A 21158-nucleotide genomic window follows, 5' to 3' on the forward strand; every position below is an offset into this window, starting at 1 on the left:
GTGCAATTTGGGAATCCTTCTGGGCCTCCGATATTGTTTCTACAAGTTCTAAAGTACAGTGGAGAGTAAGGTGCTGTCTAATTTATTTGATCAAGCTTAGTAGCTAACTTGGAAAATTGGCCCTCTCAAGTGATTTCTTACACGACTGGTCTGGTGTGCCGGCCCTCGTGGAAAGGGTTCTCCGTTGTTGCTCTAAGTACATTGACTCACTTAACAGAAGAGTTGCAACATTACATTGTTCTGCGGTATATCTCAGCTAATTCTGAGTTTTTCTAATAAACACAGGATGGGTGATTGAATAGTGTCCTTTTGTTGATTGGGATGATCAACTTTAAAAAGTTCCAAGATCCACTGGACTGAATTAGAAGACCCCCAGGAGCCCTGGAAGAGGGGGGCAGTGCCCAGACAAGGAGTGCTCATTCCTTCCTTCCCCGGGTTCACAGGTTGGGTGCTCTCTGCTGTTTTTTCTGTCCCCTTTCTAGGAAAATGCAAAAAAAAAAAATGCTTTTCTTCACACCGCTGGACAAATTACCTCAGGATAAATTGAATCCTGTTTACAGCCCAGTGGTTTTATGTGATCTATTTTTTTAAAACCTGGTTTCAAACTGGAACACTTCAATGATATCAAAAATCTGAGTGGTGCTTGGAACCATCCTTCTCCCAAACAGTATGAGTAAAGAGCAGTGTAACAAAAACTGAAAGTTTCGGTCCAAGTTCAGGCTTTGCCTTGCACCAACAGCGTGGCCTTGAACGGGTCCTATGTAACTCTCAATATCAATGCTTTCCTTTGGCATAATAATACTACCTCTGGGTGTTTGTTTGTTTTGTGAATGTCAATGACACAACAGGAACATGCTTCTAAATTCTGAAATGTTAACAAACATCGAATTATGATTTTGATGATTCTTGTTCTCTTCTCCGTAAATTGGTCAACAGTCTCACTGATGAGCCATCCTCTGTGTAAGCTTTATTGTATCGACAGTAGCTGGATGATGGGAAAGGAGGACAAAGGGGGGCTGTCAAATGAGACAAAGGAGACAGTGAGGGCACAGGAAGAAAGACTGGCATATGGTGAGGTGGGGGAAGGGCAAGACGCAGAAGATACTGGTCAGAGGAAGAAACACACACACACACAATCAAACATGCTTCTGGAAAAGTAGCTCTTCCACGCAAAAGATGGGTAATAAGGTTGAAATATCCCCGAATGATCTTTTTTTTGCCAAATATTGTCTTGTAAAATCTACTGTCCATTCCAGATCAGCAGCTGCAACCATGACTATTTAAACAAATTTAATCTCTGTCTCATTTTGTGGGTGAAAAGAGGCTTCTAAATGATATCTTTTAGGTTCGTTCTTAGGCCTTTACCCGTAATTACCCATTAAATAGACCAGTCCTTGTGTCCACCAGATACAAGGTTTAAGGTGGTGTTCTTGCTTCCAGGGTGTGAGAGCAGTTCTGGAAACACCCTCCAGGTGACATGATTAATACATTTCTCAGCCTCCAAGTGTGGCCCTGGGATTATTTGAGCTTCTGGTTAGAATGCAGACTCGGGAGACCTTCAAATCGACCACATCACCTTCAGTTTCTGTAAGCCTGGGAATCTGCATGCCGAAGGAGATTTTTTTTTTTTTTTAGGCGGTTGCTGCCCACACACCAGGGTGACAGCCCCTGCTGGGGTCCTTGTGGGCACCAGCTGCAGGGTCCTGGCAGCAAGTCAGCCTCAGCAGGAGGAGCTCCAGGCTGGCTGCGATGCCCAAGGCTCCCCAGCGCTTGTCCCAGAGGCTTCTCCCTGGAGGAAAGGTACAGGGTCCTCAGCCTCTCGTCCTCCTTCAGCCTTTTCCAAATGAGAAGCTTAGAGACCCTCCAGGGGCAGTTTCCTCCCTGGGTTTCTTTTTCATCTTGAATCTCACTCAGGCCTCTCGGTTTCAGCTTGCTGGTTTAGTTTTGGTTACGGTTGGTGAGTCACAGAAAACACGAGGCATTTTTATCTGCAACTTTTGGTGCGCTCTAGGACCATTATCTGAGTATCTGGGGCTGAAGGAATCTCTTTTCATGATTTGGGAAAAATGCGGGAGAGGAAAAAAACTGGATATTTAGCACAAGGGCTATTGTCAGGCATCAATCTACATCAAAAGAACCGGTGGCTTCCGGCCCGCCTCTGCTCACGGTCTGAAGCCTCCACAAGCCTCAGACCACGCTCAGCCGAAGGAAGTGTGCGGAAGTGTGTTTTTCACAGGAATTAACTCTTGCAGCTAACCAGGCCCATCAGGCTGCTTTAGATTCCTTACCTCATAAAAGGCTGTGTTGTGTTTTCCTCGTCCACACTGGTGTTCTGTTTTGTTATAACTTTGCAAATTCAATGAATGTTTTGCAGGTGAGGAAAAAAAAAAGCCCATGGAATCTTTATTGCCTTATTTAAAAAAAAAAAAAAAATCTGTGGAGCAAGAAAGAATGTGACTGCATTTTTATTTATGGTCAATAAGCCCAGATGAATATGTGGTAAACCTTGCTGAGACCGTCACAAAGCAAATCACCATGTCACAAGAAATATTATTAAATTCTATAATTTCCTTTTCTGAAAATAGTTTCTTTGTGTGGAGTTGGAAAAAGAAAATTACATTCAATATTCACCTTAACTGAAAAGCAGCTGAGTGTGGTGGCTGATATCCTATAAATAGCAGATCTGTGACCTCATTCCTGTTCTCTCCCTTGTTGAGCTGTTTCCAGTTTCAAGTTGAATAGAAAATTGTCAATCATCTGGTGAATCTGGGCATATAGGCCAGCTTCTGTGGAGAATTCTGGCCCGGTCCTTGTTTTTCTGGAGTCAGTCAGGTACTGCACCTCCATGTAAGCAAAGCCGTCCACAGTCTTTGCTGCTTTTTGCCTCCATTGCACAGCTAATTGTGGTTGTGTGGAAATGGCCTTTCCTGACCTTGGAAAACTGCTTAACCTTTCAGAGCCTCAGGTTATCCATCTGTAAAGCGAATATTGTAGCTGCCTCTCCTTCATTTCAATGGAATGCTTTGAGAATTGATTAGATAGTGTGCATAAAGCAAGCTGACCTCCTCAAGAAGGAATACAATGTATGATTTTATTTCTGGTCTCCCAGCTCTTAGGCCAGGCCTCTCCAGTACAACGTAGTCATTCTCTGTGTTTTGGTCTGCCTGGAGAGGAAATTCACACCATTCAGGGCAAAACAATCCACTCCAGTTTCTAAATGGTGGGGATTGTCTATCTATGGAGCACAAATTCAACAGATGGTTGCCAACCTTCCACTTGATTTTGTGGCTCTTTAAACTGTGTTCATTAAAACTTCAACTTGCAGACAGCTTTGTAGAGACTCGAAGGGATGTAGGAATGACAGTTTGTGATGTAACGGGTCCAGTCCAGGTCTCATGTCTCTGCTTCTTAGAAGCAGTGGTTAAATTGTGTAAAATAGCAAACAGGATCACTATCAATAATTAGAAGGCTTGCTTCCCACATGTTTGTGAATGTCCTACTGATGATAACATTCTGGAACTTCACTAATAAGTATGTTTTGCAGAATTTGAGCACAACCGTGTTTCATGTTGAATTTCAAGTTCCCTTTTTTCAGAAGACGGAACACGAATGCGAACCAAGGTTTTGGGGAAACAGAGACCAAAACTGTTTCTCTTTTTGTTTTACCATCTTTGTAGAGACATATAATGCCATGGCATTTTTTATTTAAAAGCTGGAATGACTTATTTATTCTTTCTTTCTCCCTTTCTTCTGTGGGCATGCGTGCAGACATGTACTCGGTATCTAGCTTGTGCCGTTTTCATTTCTTTAGCAAATGCCTTGCTTTACTGAACATTTTGACTATTTCCTTAGACCGTTTTGTTGCAAGAAATAAATGTGTTCTTTAAATGATTTAGTTCTTTTTCTATCAATTTGGGAACCAACATAAAATTGACATTCTCAGAAAACAAAGGTGCTGTAGAACTTGAAAACATTTACTCTGAAATAAAAATTTGTGTTTACTTAGAGCTCAGTTTCTGTTGAAAAACAAACATCACGGACCCTCAGAAAAAGAAGAGAAGCCCCCTGCTGACACATTCTCTCACTGACTGGTGATGTTGGCTTGGCAGAGCAGCTTCAGAAATGGTGATCAGGGAAAAAACTGGTCGGGTTTTAGTCAATAAAATACCTTTTAAAAAAAGAAAATGCTTCTCAAAATTCAAGGAATTGCGTTTGAAATGTGTGAAACACAGTGGTATGAGTTCAGTTTTTGACAAACAAAGAAAATGGGATTGTGCCTTGCTCTCATTCCTATGACATCAACCCAATTTGAAGGACACCCGCCACACTACAATATGTGGTGTTATGTGTTGAGAGATATGATAAATAGGAGTATGATTTCTCTGTTTTCTACTGGATTGTACAAGCCTAGTATGGGCCTGACCTGAGCACTGTACCCTGACCTATATATGCACCAAGATGGAAGTGTGAGGCTAAGCATAATAAGACTTAGGAAATATTGACAGTGGACCAGACACAGTGCATTTCGTGTAGTAACTCAATTTATCCTCAGGTTGACTTTATGATAGTCTTTACAATACAGGTGAGAAATGGTACAGAGTGGTTAAGTCAACAGCCAAAGATCACACAGCTAGAGAAGAGCAGAGCTGGGATTTGAACCTAAGTAGTCTGATTCCAGAGTTTATCTCTTGTTAGCTCTATGATAATTCACTTTATGTATTAATGATGATAATAATAATAAAACCTTAACACCTTGATAACTTAGTACAAAGATAGTTTTCTGAATTGTCACAATGTTCTCATTTTTCAATCTCTACTTTCAGACATTTTTAAACTTTATTTTGCTTTTCATTTCTCTAATGGGTTCTTTTATTTTACTGTAAGATTTTTGAGTCTATATATGATCCAATTTAACTCAGTTCATGAGCACTTTCTTTTTGGTTGCTGTGGGAGTAATAAAATTACTTCAAGTAGGTATACATCTTTTTTCCACTTAGTTTTAACTTTTTTTTTTGCCATGAATAAAAGTATATGTTTTAAATCCTATTTTTAAAGTATAACTTCGCCTACTTATAATCGTATCTGTGTTTTCCTCTCAGATGTAGCATTTCTCAAGATTTTTTGGGGGGGAAATAGTGATTGTTGTGTGGATGTTCTATCTTCATCATCTGCCCCCTCGATCTGGGGTATTGTGTTTATTTATTTATTTTTTTACTCCTCCATTCATACATTAGCAGAATTGTTTATGATAATAAAAGGAAGTCACTTAAAAGCTTCCTAACCATTTATAAAATACTAAAATTAGAGCTTTGATATCTAAAAGAGCATGTGTTTGGAGAGTAAGTTTATGGGACCCTTCCTTTAGGTCTTGGCAGGATTTTATATGTGTATGACTAGGCTCTTGATCTATTCTCAAACAGAACAAATTAGGGAATTTGGCTCTATGTTACTCTTCAAGATTTCTAATTCAATGCTAAAAACAATCTGAAGAGTAGCACACTGACAACCTTGTGAAACATAAATAGGAAAAGCTACAGGGTGGTAGGTCTGAAATTTTCTATCATTGTAACACTATTTTCTATTACTTATAGTCTTCTTTTAAGCCATGCTGTTGAAGTGGAATCTTCCCTTCCCTTAAATGTTGTCTACCAATCTGAGTGAAGAACTTGATCCACCCTTGCAACAAGGTATTGATTTTGGTAGCCTCAATACTTTCATAGTAGAGGTCCCTTAAACAGGAACAATAACAAAACCTCATTAAATGAGAAAATTAGGGTGAGTTGCCCAAGGTCCCCTCGTTTGAAACTCAACAAACCCACCTACCAGGTAGAAAACTTTCCCAGAGTGCTGAGTCTTTGAGTAACTGTACTCTAGATTACTCCACTTTTCTGGAGCTAAGTCTTTTAAGTGGTACAAAACAATTGAATTTATTTTGAAAGCTCTGATAAAGATTCAGAAGGTGAAAAGTTTTTCAAATGAGTCATACCGTGTACCAAGATGACTAGACAATGAGTCCTCAAAAGTATTTTCTCCAGAGAATGCATAACAGTTTAAAAATCATAACTAGGAGGAGATACTGTTACTGGTTGTTAAAATAAAATAAGAATAAAATAAGAAAATGCAATGAATATCTTCATGAGGATTTCGGGAAACTTGACCCTTCTGTAGCTGGTTTTATGTTCTCTAATTCTGCGCATTTTTTTAAAAGTATCATTACTTCATGATTTTCAATCTCTTAGTTTCCCCTTTGGAACCTATGAATTGTTAAGACTTTCAGTTGTCTTGGACACTTCTGCTTGGAGGCACTAAATGCCGACATTTCTTGCAAGATGTTTGGCAGGAAAATAAGGAAAAGAGGTAGTGGCTGGAAAGACAACTACAGACAGTGGAAGGTTTGAATTCAAATGAGTTTTAAATCAGAAGATCTGAGCCTCCTTCCTTCCTCTATATTAATTCACAAATTAGCTCTTGTAATCAAATGAGCTGATTGTCTGCCAAATATACAGCAGGTGTTGTACTAGGATCTTGGGAAAGACAACTTTTATTTATTTATGTATTTTCACATATATTTATAATTTGCCTCATTGCACAAATTTGAGGTAAGAGAAATGAAAACCACCTTTAAGTTGCCCTTCAGTGATCTAAGTCTACCAGAAGATAGATTCAGTTATAGAAAAATTACAATACAATATAACTAAGTGCTATTACAAAGAGATAGGCAAAGCACAGTGGGAGCACGGGGGCCTAACCACTGTATCAGCAATCTGTTGATTTCCAGCTGCTTCTTTCATTGAGTCTTTAAAATTTATGTAACTTTACTACATGCCACAGGAGAGGCCTAGATTCCTAGACTAAGCAGAAAATTTGGAGTAACTATGGCACAATCCTAGATGAGTAACCTGCCTGGTAAAGGGACTCTGATACATTTACTAGATCCGCGGGCAATTTTTAGTTTGTCTGAATCCCCACAGGGCAAAAGCACAGATGGTCTAGAATCAATCTCTAAAGATTTTGAGCTTCTATGTAAGAATCAACTATGCCCAGAGATCTTGGGGGTTTAAGCAATGACTATTCTAAGATCCTGCTATTATAAGTAGGGGAAGTATATTTTTCTTTTGAGTCTTTCAGTTTCAACGGTGATATTTGTGTGTTTATTTCCTCTGGAGAAACAAAAAGAGGAAAGAAGGGGAGAAGATTGTGGTCCAAGGATTGCAAATAAATCTTCTGCCTGGACAGAATTTTATTTTCTCTATTTTGGGTTTATAGGTAGTTATATGCAGTAGTTATGTATATAGAACTGGTTATATGTGGTTGAGTTATATGTGGTTATAGTTATATGTGGGGAGAAAGAAGATGAGGCTGAGTAAAAACATAGGTAATTATCTGGTTTCCTTTCTAACTTTGCTCTTAGCAAATGAAGACAATTTGCCTGAGACTGAGTGTGAGCAGCTTTATATGAACAGGTAAATTCAAATTACGTAATATCGGGCAATAATATTTTGTGTTGGGCTAGTAGCTTTAAAAATTATTATTAAGTACTTTTTATAGTACAACTTCTCCTACACCTTCTGTTAAAAGTAAATTCATGCTTAGTCTTGGCAAAATCCGTGTTTTGTTTTATTTCTGCAAGAGTGCAAATGATAAAAAGTTTTAAGATAGGAAATCCAGAGATTTTCCATATTCCCTTCTTAGGCCTGTGTTATAAAGAGATCCACTGGCAAATGTGTATTTTTATCTCAGTAATACAAAGGTCAATATCTTCCTGCCTGCTCTATCTCCTAATACAAAGTGTTAATCACATGTATTTTCTGGATGAAGTGATGATATATGTTACCAAAATGTCCATATTTTTTATAAATTAGTTCTACACACACACACACACACAGACAGAGTGAAATACAGCAAAAACTCTTGTTTGAGAGGGAGCTCAAGGTGGCCTGAAACTCAGTAATGATTCAAGTACATGCTAAGAATTAGGCAGCATTTTTCAAATTCCAGAAGGAATCACCTAGAGGAGGGGAGCAGAGAACTCGCTAGGAGAGTGAGAATTGTATCTTGGGGGAGGGGAAGAGAATGGCCGGCTTTTTATACCCCCTTCTTTTATAGGAAAAAAGAGCAGCCAGCAGAAACTAGATGAGGATCAACATGGGGTGAGGGCGGAGGGACTGGCAACCGCTGAGACAGTCAATAGGCAGATTGTTCATCGCACATTGCCAGAAGATTAGCTGAGCAAAAGCACAGACAATGCTGATTAGCGACTTGAAATGCATCAGTTCTTGCTGGGGAGAACAAAGCCGGTCCAGATCACTGCCCTCCAGCCTAACTGCAATAATGGAACCCAGCTATGCTCAACATAATGTTTAGAGCTGAGAAATGTGGGCAACGTGTCTATCTGTTTGTATTCACTAAATTTCTCTCATCTTTGGAATGGCCTCAAGAGATACATATCTTATTTCTACCAGGTTCTCGGGGGACAGTAGTCTTATAATCACACCCCCACATATTTCAGCCCCTTGTGGATTGTGCATTTCTTTTCACTTAATCTGAGAAGGCAGATACCATTGAATTGTCACAATTTGGCCTCTTTTTTACACTGACCTTGCAAATGCAGGTGATCATATTGGGAAAAAATTTTTAAATAGTTCTCAAAATGTATTATTTACTTACATAAAGAACTGTTAACCAACGATTATAAATGTATTTGAATATTTTAAAGTTATGAAACAAAGTAGAAAATATTTGCCTTTTATCCTTTCTACGAATATGTTTCAGACAGAGCCTGTGTATTATTTGTTTTTATCTTGATCTCCTTTCGTATTATGAGTCCAGAGAGCTCTGGTGCTTTTATTCCACCACCCTGCTTCAGAGCTTTGGTTTGGTCACCCAGGAAATGGAATATGACCTTGGGGTGGCACTAATTCTAAGACATTAGAAATTTTTATAAAAAGCTCTTCACATGCAATATTACTGAACCCATCAAATGTAACCTTTCCATTTAATTGACATTATAATTAAACCCAATAATAGCATCTCCCTTTACATTTTCTTTACATACGTAAAAAATAATCTTGATATTATTTATAGATCTGTGTTATTCTTTACTGGAAGGCTTTCTCTTCCCCAGATAAAGGAGCTTTACTTTTGTCATAATGCTCTTAACAGGATTCATCTAGGAGAAAAGCACTATAAGACTGATGTGTCTTTCACGATCCTCACTGACATTTTTATACCTTATTGGGCTTGCTGTTTCTCTCCGTTTTCTTTGGTTCTTTCTTTGTATTTTTTAATGCTCAACCCCCTCTAACTTACTTTATTTATACACTTTCTAACACCTGATTAGTTCAGAGACTCTTCTATACATTAAGAAAACAATGAAAAAATTTTCAGAATATTTTATAGGAATAAAATTTTCTTTTTTGAAGTTAACCATGCCGCATTTAAAATATAAAATGTATTAGAAGAAATTATTTGCACCAAATTTAAGAGACAACAGATTGTTAACAATAATCTGTTAAAAAAAACTGCAAATAAATATTTTAGAAAAACATAGCAAAAAAATATCCAATGCCAAAAGCAAGCAATGACTATGAATAAAGAATTCAGAGATGAAATGCAATAACCAAGAAACATGAAAAAAAATGCTCATTCTCACGGGTAAACTATATTAAATCCAGACTGAAAATAAATCGCCATGATATTGACAAAAATTGTAAAAGATGGATAATATCCAGTGTTGGCAAAGATACAGAGAAAACAATAATAGTGTAATTTGATAGTGCTCTATTTTTAATTTATCAGTATCTATCAAAATGTTAAGTTGTGTACTCTTTCGTCCATTAATGCTATTTCCAGGAAGTCATTCTGCAGAAAATTCAGACGTGAGGACCAATACTTTTTTCCCCCTTTTCAAGAATGTTTATAGAGAAGCAATTAATTGATGTAACTGCTGACATTCACAACATGGAGTATTAGATAACAGTTAATGAGCATGATGTCTTAACAGAAATACCTATGCAATATATTGAAACTCAGAATGGAAAAGATGAGTCTCAAAAACATAAGCACACAATGATCTCATAGACATAAAAAAAAGAGAGAGAAAGAAAAAAGAAAAACCACCTATGTACACGTATAAAACTATAACAAATATTTCGAAGGATAACACAAAACTGTCACTCAGGTAACTCTGGGGAAAGAAACAGGGTTATAGCAAAGAAAGATGAGGAAGAAATTACTAAATTGTTCCAGATTTTGAAAACTATATTTTATTTTGGTAACACAAACCAATAAAAAGAATGCAAGTTCAAAGGCATTGATTAATTCAAATTAAGGTAATGAGAATGTTAGCTGATAGAGTTCTACAAAAAATATGCTTTCATGAATGAATAAGAACAATGGGTCACTTGTGACTAGATCATCATATAGTTATAACATTTGTCTTGAAAACGCGATTTTTTTCCAACAAGATTGATGGATTAGGGAATAATTTGAGCATAACACAGATGTTCTGTTCCTTTATGTTTGATTTTTTTCCTGAGAAACATCAGGTGAATGCAGAGAACAGCACCCCGCTCAGCTGAGTCATGAGGAAAACACAACACACACACACACACACACACACACACGCCTCAAACATTTGCCGCCTATCTCAGTCACTGCATGTATTATGAGTCACACCTATGTACATCTGTTGTTACATTTTCCATTTGATTTTACATAGCTCTCTCCATTGCTTCACAATAACTTAGAACCTAAATTCTCAACAGTCACTTCCACAAATAAACTTCCAAGTTTTTTCAAGGTAAAGTGTCATATTTACTAGAGTATTTATATTTAGCTAAATATTTCATATGTGTAAAACCACACTACTCTTTTTATTAGGTTTCTATATTATTTTTAGTGTGTCATTGGCAAAGCTTTTGAGTGTTGCCCTCCTTAAACCATTTTTTCCCATAAGCTCTGTTATTTTTATTGCATAATTTTGCATAGCATGGCACTTTTTAAGAACGCCTATGTTACATTATTGTAGAACTGATTCTGTTCTACGTATGATAGAGCAGTGAATCTTGGAGTCTGGTCCTCTGCTTTGATGGAAGTCAGTAAGTAGCATTTGTAGGGAGATAATTATCCAGAGGTGTCACACTTTTCTGCCCATCTTCTGAGCAAAGGCACAGCTCTGTGTCTTTCTTCCAGATGACCTTTTCAAGGATGTTTATATAGCAAACCGGCTCTGCAGTTAGAGACAGTATCTCTCTGGAGCGAAGGACAGATATGTTTACAGCCCTGGAAGATACAGAAAGCATTTCCCCTCCAGAGCAATGCGGAAGGATGCTTGCTGTCCAGTAGAAAAGATCTGGTTCCCTAAACCTAGGATTTCTTTCCTGTCACCAACTGTGTGTCCACATGTCATTTGACCCTCTTTGTATCACCTGACAGGGACTGAGGTTTTGGAGAAGTAGTACAAAAATGATAATTCTTTGGCCACTAATATTGCTTTGGGTAATAAACTTTTCTTTGTTTTTGACTCACAGATTCCATGTCTCATGTTAGCTTGCATGAAACTGTGGCAGATGAGCAAATTGACTTGTAAACAGGGTAGAATCTCAGGCCCTTCAGTTTTTGGCAGTATTTTATAGGATGTCATGGTATTACAGGAGACTTCGTAAAATTATTGTTCAATATAGTTCAGGACCTTATTGCAAAGATAATGATCATTAAATACTGTTTTTTTTTTTTTTTTTTTTTTCACTTTAAAGGGTGATGTATCCAATAACAGGAAACTAAAGGGTGTGTTTAAGGACTTTTGAACTAAACAACATCTTTAGTGGTCAAAAAGCGGGGTGGAGAATATTTCTGGTTTTCATTTTACTTGATTGAATGAACGACTCTGTGTTTACTTTACTTAAAATAAGAATTATGTAAGTTAACATCATTTTGCTCCATGTAATTGGTTATCTTTGAAATTCTTAGAAACAACTTACCATCCATTGAAATGTAACTAATTCTGCTATAGTTTCATTTATTTGATGAAACAATAAATATTAAGTTTCTATCCTATGTAAAGCACTTAGGATACAAAAATGGACAAGATTTTCTGTGCTTTCGAAACTTTGCACTCTGGTATAGGATAAAACCAAACCAAACATATACATTATACATTATGTCCCAACATGATAGGAACAAATAAAGGATTGCAGGTGTTCTGAGGAAAGAAGGAGAGAAGACATTAAGGAGGAGGTGGAGTTAAATTAGGAAGGAGAACATTTGAAGAGAGGGAAAGGGTGTGTGCAAGCAGGAAAGTTAATGACCTAGTGGAAGAATATTCTGGAAAGTAGAATTGGGACCAGAGTCCCAGTTCTAACCAGTCATGAATGGTTAAGGATACTTACTTCATCGATTCTAAGACAGACATTTTAAAAATTGGAGCACCTCTCTAATGAATTTAATAATCTATGTTATTTTACAACATCTGGTATCTAACAGTTGTTTTAAGTGTGTTAGCAACCATTACATAGCTTTATGAACGTAGCTGTTTTCCACTTTCTGGTAACATCGAGGAGAGTTCAGAAAGAATCCATTTTAGATTAATGTGAGTATATTCGTGTGATTGTAGGTTAGAAACATAGAATCTTGAAAGAGACCTTTAGAATTTGGGGGTGAATCTTCTGGCTAACACACTTTTTAAAAACCACACTGTTTGTCAAGTATTAATAACTACTCTTTACTGGTGTGGTATTTCAGATTTACTCCATTGCCATGTATAAATCTTACAGAATTCCTGAGACAGGGATCAGCTCCATTTTATGGATAAGAATAAAAGGGCTAAGAAAAGTTTTGTAAGGGTGCCTGGGTGGCTCAGTCGTTAAGCGTTAAGCGTCTGCCTTTGGCTCAGGTCATGATCCCAGGGTCCTGGGATCGAGTCCCACATCGGGCTCCCTGCTCAGCAGGAAGCCTGCTTCTCCCTCTCCCATTCCCCCTGCTTGTGTTCCTGTTCTCGCTGTTTCTCTCTCTGTCAAATAAATAAATAAAATCTTTAAAAAAAAAGAAAAGTTTTGTAAGTAGTGCAAGGTCACTAAAATTTAAATTTAGGTAGTTTGGGGATTTAAAACCAGTTCTTGCTTACTCAGAACTGTTCTGTTAATTATTCAATTCCTTCTATAGCATGTCTTTGCTTAACCGCACATGGTGATGATGAGCTCTTTTAGTCTTTTGGAGACAAATGTGAAGAAGAGGTGATGGGATGTCAGAGAAGGCTTCTTTGAAGAAGTAACTCATCAATCTATGCTTCATCATCTATTTTGGTCCTCATTAAAATGAAAAAAAAATTTATTATTTTATGTACTTATAGTTATTAATGTCATTACATATTTATTTAAAGCTTTGATAAAGTCGATGTAGAGACATGTGGTGAAGCTACCCTGTAGTTAGTCTGCTGAAAATGTAACCATTGCATGAAATATTCAGCAGCTTCTCCTTTAATTAATATTAGTAATTTAATTTAAAATATAGAGCAAGTAGCTTTGTTACTACTTTATTGATTTATTGATGTATTTATTTATTTATTTATGACTACTTTATTTTTGCATTATTTTCAATTACTACATGAGGGTTGAGGCCCAGAGAGGTTGAATGGTTTGTACAAAGTCACACAGCAAGGCAATACAGAGTACTTGGCTCCTGAATAGCTTAAATATCCAATGCTAAGTAATCTGAGGCACACCATTATTCATGTTGCATAGCAAGGTTGGTCGTGGGTTGTCAGATTTAATTGTTGAGTTATGACTGAAGTTATGAGAAAGATCTGCTTGTAGTTGTGCAAACTCCAAACATCCCATCCTTCAAATTCCTTTTTTCACTCCCTCTAGTGTTTAAAATATGTTGTGCATTTGCTTTTCCATCATCACTTTTGTTCTACATCAAAGTCAGTTCTGGGATTGAATGACCCTAGGATGACTTTATAGAAAAGCTTAGTTTTCAACTTAAAACCTCTATGTCATGAATGTACTTTGCTTAAAAAAATGATCTGAATGTGAAGTGAGATGATTTATTTTTGGTATATCTTAAGGAAAGGGCTTATCAAGAGCCAATGTGATAAACTCAAATTAAAATATGAGTCAAGATATCGTATTAGAATGTTACCAAGTGGGTGAAGTGGCAAAATAAGATAACGTGCTAGAAAACATCAAGTTGGTAAGCATTTAGAATTTTGTTTGTTAAAATATTCTTTGGGATTAGGGCTCTTTTAGTTTTAACTCATAAACATTGCTTTCCTAGCTAAGCTTTTTGTTTTATGTTCCACTCAAACAATAAAATCTTGAAAATTTTGAACTTCCATGAAAAAATCAGATCTTTAGATCTGCTTCTATATTTTTTCCCTGAATTTGACTTAATTTACTATGTTGGACTATGAATTATATAAAAATGATTGGCTCAAGTGGTCATGGACATTTTACAGTTCACCCTGAGCTTGAACCATGTGTTATTTTCTTAACCTGCAAGTTATGTGCTAGGTTAGAATATTCATTTGGGACTTATTCAACATGAATAAGTTAAGCCAATTTTATATTTTAGAGAAAAAATTTTAGATTACTTGAGCAATAATCATCATAATTAGAACTAGTCATGATAGAACCATGATATGTGAGGGAAAATAGACAGTATGACATTGTGTGCATGGTATATCTGGATGATTCATAATTATAGACCCGCAAATTCTCAGTAAAAACTGATAAAACAATGGGTCTCATTGATATTACCATTCTACTGAAAATGCTCTAATATCATAATTAGATAAGCTAGGCATATCCTTTTTTATAGGAGCTAAAAATATTGAGAAGTATTTTAGTAAAGTCATGCTCTTCTTTGAGGGTTAGATTCATCTGTATGCATCAGTTGTATATATTTTAGATTTAGTCAAGAAAATTTATCATATCACTTTCTTCTGACACCTGACAAAATTAGAAAATTAAATTTTAAAGTATTATATATACATTTTAATATACATAAGTGGGATATAATATATGATATCAAATGTGATACCATATTATGATTTTATATATATTATAAGATATTATGATAATATTATTTCAAATGTAAACTTCCCCTCAATCTTCTCCATTTGGAAACCTTATTCCCTTTGGAACCACTGGCATGTCAAGGATGACTAACAATGGTTTTATTTGTATGACAACCCAATGGATCCTCACACAGACTTCATAGCTGAACTGATGAAGAAGGATCTCAGTAAAGAGTAACAACGATGGCTACCCCTTCAACTTTTGCATAGTTCTGCATAGGGACAGGGAAGTTACCATTAAGAGGGTAGTTTTCCGACTTGGACCTCATCAACTCTAAATTCCCCAAATGACCACCTAAAAAATCTGTTGCATGTCAAAGCTATATTTACTAGACTTACAGCAGCAGAAGGAAAAATGTACCTTGACAGACTCTTAGTAATGTCTCAGAAAAGTCAGGGAAGAATATTTCTAGCCTTTAGAGTGTGGGCTGGATCATTTTAAGGTCTTTCAAGGTAAAAAAAAAAAAAACTCTTTGGGAGGAGGCAATATTTATAATAGTTTTGGTTTGGGCACAGAGAAATAAGGATCTTGAAGAACTTTTTAGGTTTAGTTTTGTTTTTAAGTAAGCTCTAGGCCCAACGTGGGGCTTGAACTCACGATGCCGAGACACATGCTTTACTGACTGAGCCAGCCAGGTGCCCCTTGAAGAACTTGATGAAGAAGTTGTTAGCTATAAGAAGTAATCAATTATTATTGGTTTACAGTTTATCTTCTAGGAGCAGATATTTTTCTGAAGCAAGCATTTAAGTTATCTTTGCTTGTTCTCAGTATTGTGTAACACAATAATGAGACAGGAATTTATGCTCGATGATCCAAGTAGTGTTTAACTCAGGGGCAAAGTTGGTTTCAGTTCTGTCTCCTTATTGGTCATTCTTCAGTTTAAGCTGGAAGAGAGGTGATTATCATCTGGAAAATGATCATTCCAGAACTTCACCACTGTGTAGTGTATAGAACTTCCGATGATATTTGTTCCCATCTCTGTATTTGTCTAATTTTCTTGTTTTTTAAGTGGGAATATTATTTGTTGGAGTGTTTTGCCATAGCAAATGCATAGCAGCATTTAAGTCTCTAGAGATCACAAATTTGAGAAACTGCAACACAAATACTAAGGAAAGTATTATGATCATTATTTGTAACGCATGTCTAAGCCAGGAGCTAAGGGTTCCCAAATTAAACAAAAGAACATATCCCATTCCTAATCCAAAAAAGTCTGTAGAATCATATAAGGGATATTAGCCAAATTACCTTCCTTCATGATTTTGTTGTTTCCGACATTTATTAGTAATATACTTGCAAGATGGATAGGGATATAAATGTAGCTTTCCTTCAGAAAGCACTTGTTCCTCTGGAGAGCTCAGTTTAAAGTGTCTCTGTTTCAAACTATCACTGTGTAATTTTCATGAACCTGTTGACCTTTGTTAGAGACAGAATAAAGGCCCCCAACTGTATCCACCTCCCAATTCCTGGAACCTATGAATGTGCTGTTACATGGCAAGAGAGAACTAAGGTTGCAGATGGAATTAAGGATACTACTCAGCTGGCCTTACAATTAAGAGTTTATCCAGGTGGGCACAATGTAATCACAAGGGCCTTATAAGTGAAAGGAGGAGGGAGGACAGTTACAGAGAAGGAGTTGTGACTATGGAAACAGTGGTCAGAGTGATGAGATTGTTGGCTTTGAAAATGGAAGGAGGCCATGAGCCAATGAATGCAGGTAGCCTCTAGAGCTGGAAGACTCGAGATGAATTTTCCTCTAGCAACTTCAGAAGGATCTCAACTCTGCCAGTACCTGGATCTTAGCTCCACGAAATGCATTTGGACCTCTGGCCTCCAGAACTGTAAGACGATAAATTTGTTTTAAGTCACTGAGTTTGTGATAATTTGTCGCGGAATTAATAGGAAACCAATATAGCCCTAGTGACATAGTCCCGTTCACATTTTATTCTCCAAATGATAGCATGTATAATTTTCCCCATGTTTAAAGAGAATTTGAGACAGAAGAAAACAGTTCAAATTTCCTCTTATGGCTAAAGTTTTTAACTTAATTCAAGGCCCCAATTTTTATTTTGAATTAAATTATGTCAAGATCTTTTTTTCTGGAGATAGGAAATAGGCCAGAAAGACAGTTGATGATATCAGAGTATATACTTAAGGCAGGTGTCAGTTTACCAAGATAACAGATACTTGTTTAATTTCCAGGTAATAGGCAAGAAACTTTTGTGTCATAAGTCTAATACCAGAAGACCACATAATGATATATTTTTAGTCAAAATATCTCTACGTAATTTTTAAACAGCACTATAATATTTGGTGCCATTCATCAATTACAGGCCTAAACCAGGTGATGAATTTGTAGTACAGAGATCATCAGCCAGAAAAGTTAGGGTACAGCCTAAGTGGTATGCCTTTGAGTAAAGTCTGTAAAAATGGGTGAGTTTTCAAATACACACTATCTGTATCCTAGCTCTTTGCAGAGTATATAGCTCCTATGAAAGTTCTATAAGGATTTGTTTCTGAGAAATGTCTCTTTTTAGGTTTGACATGATAGAGAATTTTAGATTTCTACTTCTCTGGAAGTTTTCTGGAGCTACTGTTTTCCACCGTATCTGTACCAATTTACATTCCCACCAACAGTGCACAAGGATTCTCTTTTTTCCACATCCTCACCAACACTTATCTCTTGTCTTTTTGATAACAGCCATTCTAACTAGTGTGAAATGATACTGTGGTTTTGATCTGCACTAATAGTAATGTTGAACATCCTTTCATGAGCCTGTTGTCCATCTGTATTTCTTTGGAAAAAGGTCAATTCAGATCCTCTGCCCAATTTTTAGGTTTGTTTGTTGTTGTTGTTGAGCTATGAGTTCTTTATATATTTGGATATTAATGCCTTGTCATATATAGGATTTGCAAAAACCTCCCATTCAGTAGGTTGCCTTTATGTTTGATGATAGTTTCTTTTTCTGTGCAGAAGCTTTTTAGTTTGATGTAATCCCATTTGCTTATTTTTATTTTTGTTTCCCTTGCTTTGGAATCAGAACCACAGAAATATTGCTAAGATCAATGTCAAAGAGTTTACTGCCTATGTTTTCTTCTAGGAATTTTATGGTTTCAGGTCTTACATTTAAGTCTTTTACCCATTTTGAGCTAATTTTTTGTGTGGTGTAAGACAGTGGTCTAGTTTCTTTTTTTTTTTTTTTTTTTACATGTGGCTCTCCGGTTTCCCCAACACCATTTATTGAAAAGACTATTCTTTCTTCATTGTATGTTCTTTAGTTTTTGTCCTAAATTAATTGTCCATATAGTGTGGGTTTAATTCTGGGCTCTTAATTCTGTTTCATTGATCTGTGTGTCTGTTTTTATGTTAATGCCATAGTGTTTTGATTACTATAGCTTTGTACTGTAGTTTGAAATCAGGGAGCATGATACCTCCAGCTTTGTTCTTTCTCTCAAGTTTGCTTTGGCTATTCAGAATCTTCTGTGGTTCCATAAAAATTTTAGAATTATTTGTTCTAGGTCTGTGAAAAATGTCATTGGAATTTTGAAAGGGATTGCATTCAATCTTTAAATTGAATGCTGTGGTGTGCTTGCCTGGTTGTGTGGTTACCATGAGGTTCACATATAATTTCCTATGTGTATAATATTCTGGTTTGAGTCTGGTTTACAAGCTCATGAAATGAGCTTGGACGTGTTCCCTCATCTTTAATATTTTCAAAGAGCTTGAGAAGGATATAAGTTTAAACTCTTCTTTGAATGTTTGGTAGAAATTACCATTGAAGCCATCTGGTCCTGCACTTTGTTTGTTGAGAGGTTTTTGATTACTGATTCAATCTCCTTACTAGAAATTGGTCTATTGAAATTTTCTATTTTTTCGTGATTTGGCCTTGTAAGGTTGTTTGTTTCTAGGAATTTATCCATTTCTTCTATGTTGTCCGGTTGCATATAATTGTTCATAATAATCTCTTCTGATCCTTTGTATTTCTGTGGTGTCAGTTGTAACATCTCCTCTTTCATTTCTGACTTCATTAGAATCCTCTCTCTTTTTTTCTTGGTTAGTCTTGCTATGATTTGTCACTTTTGTTAATCTTTTCAAAGAACCAGCTCTTAGTTTCATTGTTTCTTTTTTTCTTTTTTTCTCTTTTTAAGTTTTTATTTCATTTATTACCTCTCTGATGTATATTATTTCCATTATTTCCTTCCTTCTACTGACTTTGGGCTTTTTTTTGTTCTTCATTTTCTAGCTCCTTTGGGTATAAAATTTGATTTTTCCTGTTACTTGAGGTAGGCCTATATTGCTATGATCTTCCTTCTTGGATTCACTTCTGCTGCATCCAAAGATTTTAATATATCATATTTTTGTTTTTACTTGTCTGTAGGTATATTTTTATTTATTTATTGGTTTCTTCAATGACCCACTGGTTATTCAGCAGCATGTTATTTAATCTCTATATTTTGTGGGGTTTTTTCCAGCTTTCTTCCTGTAATTGAATTCTCATTTCATACCATTATGGTTGGAGAAGATGTTTGATTATGATTTCAAACTTCTTGAATTTATTGAGAATTGTTTGGTGAATTAATATGTGATCTATCTTGGAGAATGTTCCATGTGCACTTGAGAAGAATGTGTATTCTTCTTTTGGGTGGAATGTTCTACATATATCTATTAAGTCCATCTGGTCTAATGTGTCATTTAAGGCCAATGTTTTCTTATTAAGTTTTTGTTTGGATGATCTATCTGTTGATATAAATGGGGTGTTAAAGTCTTTTACTATTATTGTATTGCTGTCAATTTCTCCCTTGAGGTCCATTAATATTTGCTTTATATGTCTCAGTGCTCCTATGTTGAGTGCATATATATTTATAAAGGTATGTCTTATGATATAATACCCTTTGTTTTAAGGTTTATTTCATCTATGAGGAAAGCTATACCAGCTTTCTTTTTGTTTCTATTTGCAGGGCATATTTTTCTCTATCCCTTCACTTTCAGTGTGTATATCCTTACTTTTGAAATGAGTCTCTTATAGGCAACATACAGATGGGTCTTGTTTTTTATCCATTCAAATACTCCATGTCTTTTTTTTTTTTTTTTTAGATTTTTTTTTTTTTATTTATTTGAGAGAGAGAGAGGAGGTGGGGGGACATCAGAGAAGGAGGGGGGAGAATCTCAAGCAGATTCTATGATGAATGTGGAGCCCCATGCAGGGGATGATCTCATGATGCTGAGATCATGACCTGACCTGAAACGAAGAGTCAGACACTTAATTGACTGAACCACCCAGGTGCCCTTTAACCATTCTGTGTCTTTTGATTGAAGTGTTTAGTCTATTACACTTAAAGTAATTAATATTAGGTATGCACTTATTGCCATTTTGTTCATTGTTTCTGTTCCTTTCTTTTCTTTTTCTTTCCTTGTGGTATGATGGCTTTGTTTAGTGTTATGTTTAGATTTCTTTCTCATTTTCCTCTTGGTATTTACCACAAATTTTTGCTTTGTGGTTACCATGAGGTTCACATATAATTTCCTATGTGTATAATATTCTGGTTTGAGTTGATAACAAATTATATTTGGACACATGCCAAAACCACATTTTTCTTCCCCTCAGCACATTTTATGTATTTGAAGTTGCATTTTACATCTTTTTATTCTGTGTATCCCTTAACTAGTTACTGAAGTTTTAGTTAATTTTATTATTTTTCTCCTTTAACTTTCATAGTTGCTTTATAAGTGATTAATCCACTACCTTTACTATGTATTTACTTTCTCCAGTGAGATTTTTACTTTTGTATTTTTTCTTGCTATTAGTTGGTGCCATTTCTTTTCAGCTTAAAGTCCTTTTAACATTTCTTGTAAGGCCAGTTTAGTAGTGTTGAGCTCCTTTTGCTTTTGGTTATCTGGAAAACTCTTAATTACTATTTCAATTGTGAATGATAACTTTACAGGGTAGAGAATTCTTGGTTGGATGTTTCTTCCTTTCAGCTCTTTAAATATTTCATGCCACTCTTTGTTGGCCTGCAAAATTTCTGCTGAAAATCTGCTGATAGCGTTATGGGGTTTCCTTTGTGTGTAATAAGTTGTTTTTC

The sequence above is a fragment of the Mirounga angustirostris genome, unplaced genomic scaffold, assembly GCF_029215605.1.
Source record: "Mirounga angustirostris isolate CCGP_5_RB_7025 unplaced genomic scaffold, mMirAng1.0.hap1 SCAF_8, whole genome shotgun sequence".
Lineage (NCBI taxonomy): Eukaryota > Metazoa > Chordata > Mammalia > Carnivora > Phocidae > Mirounga > Mirounga angustirostris.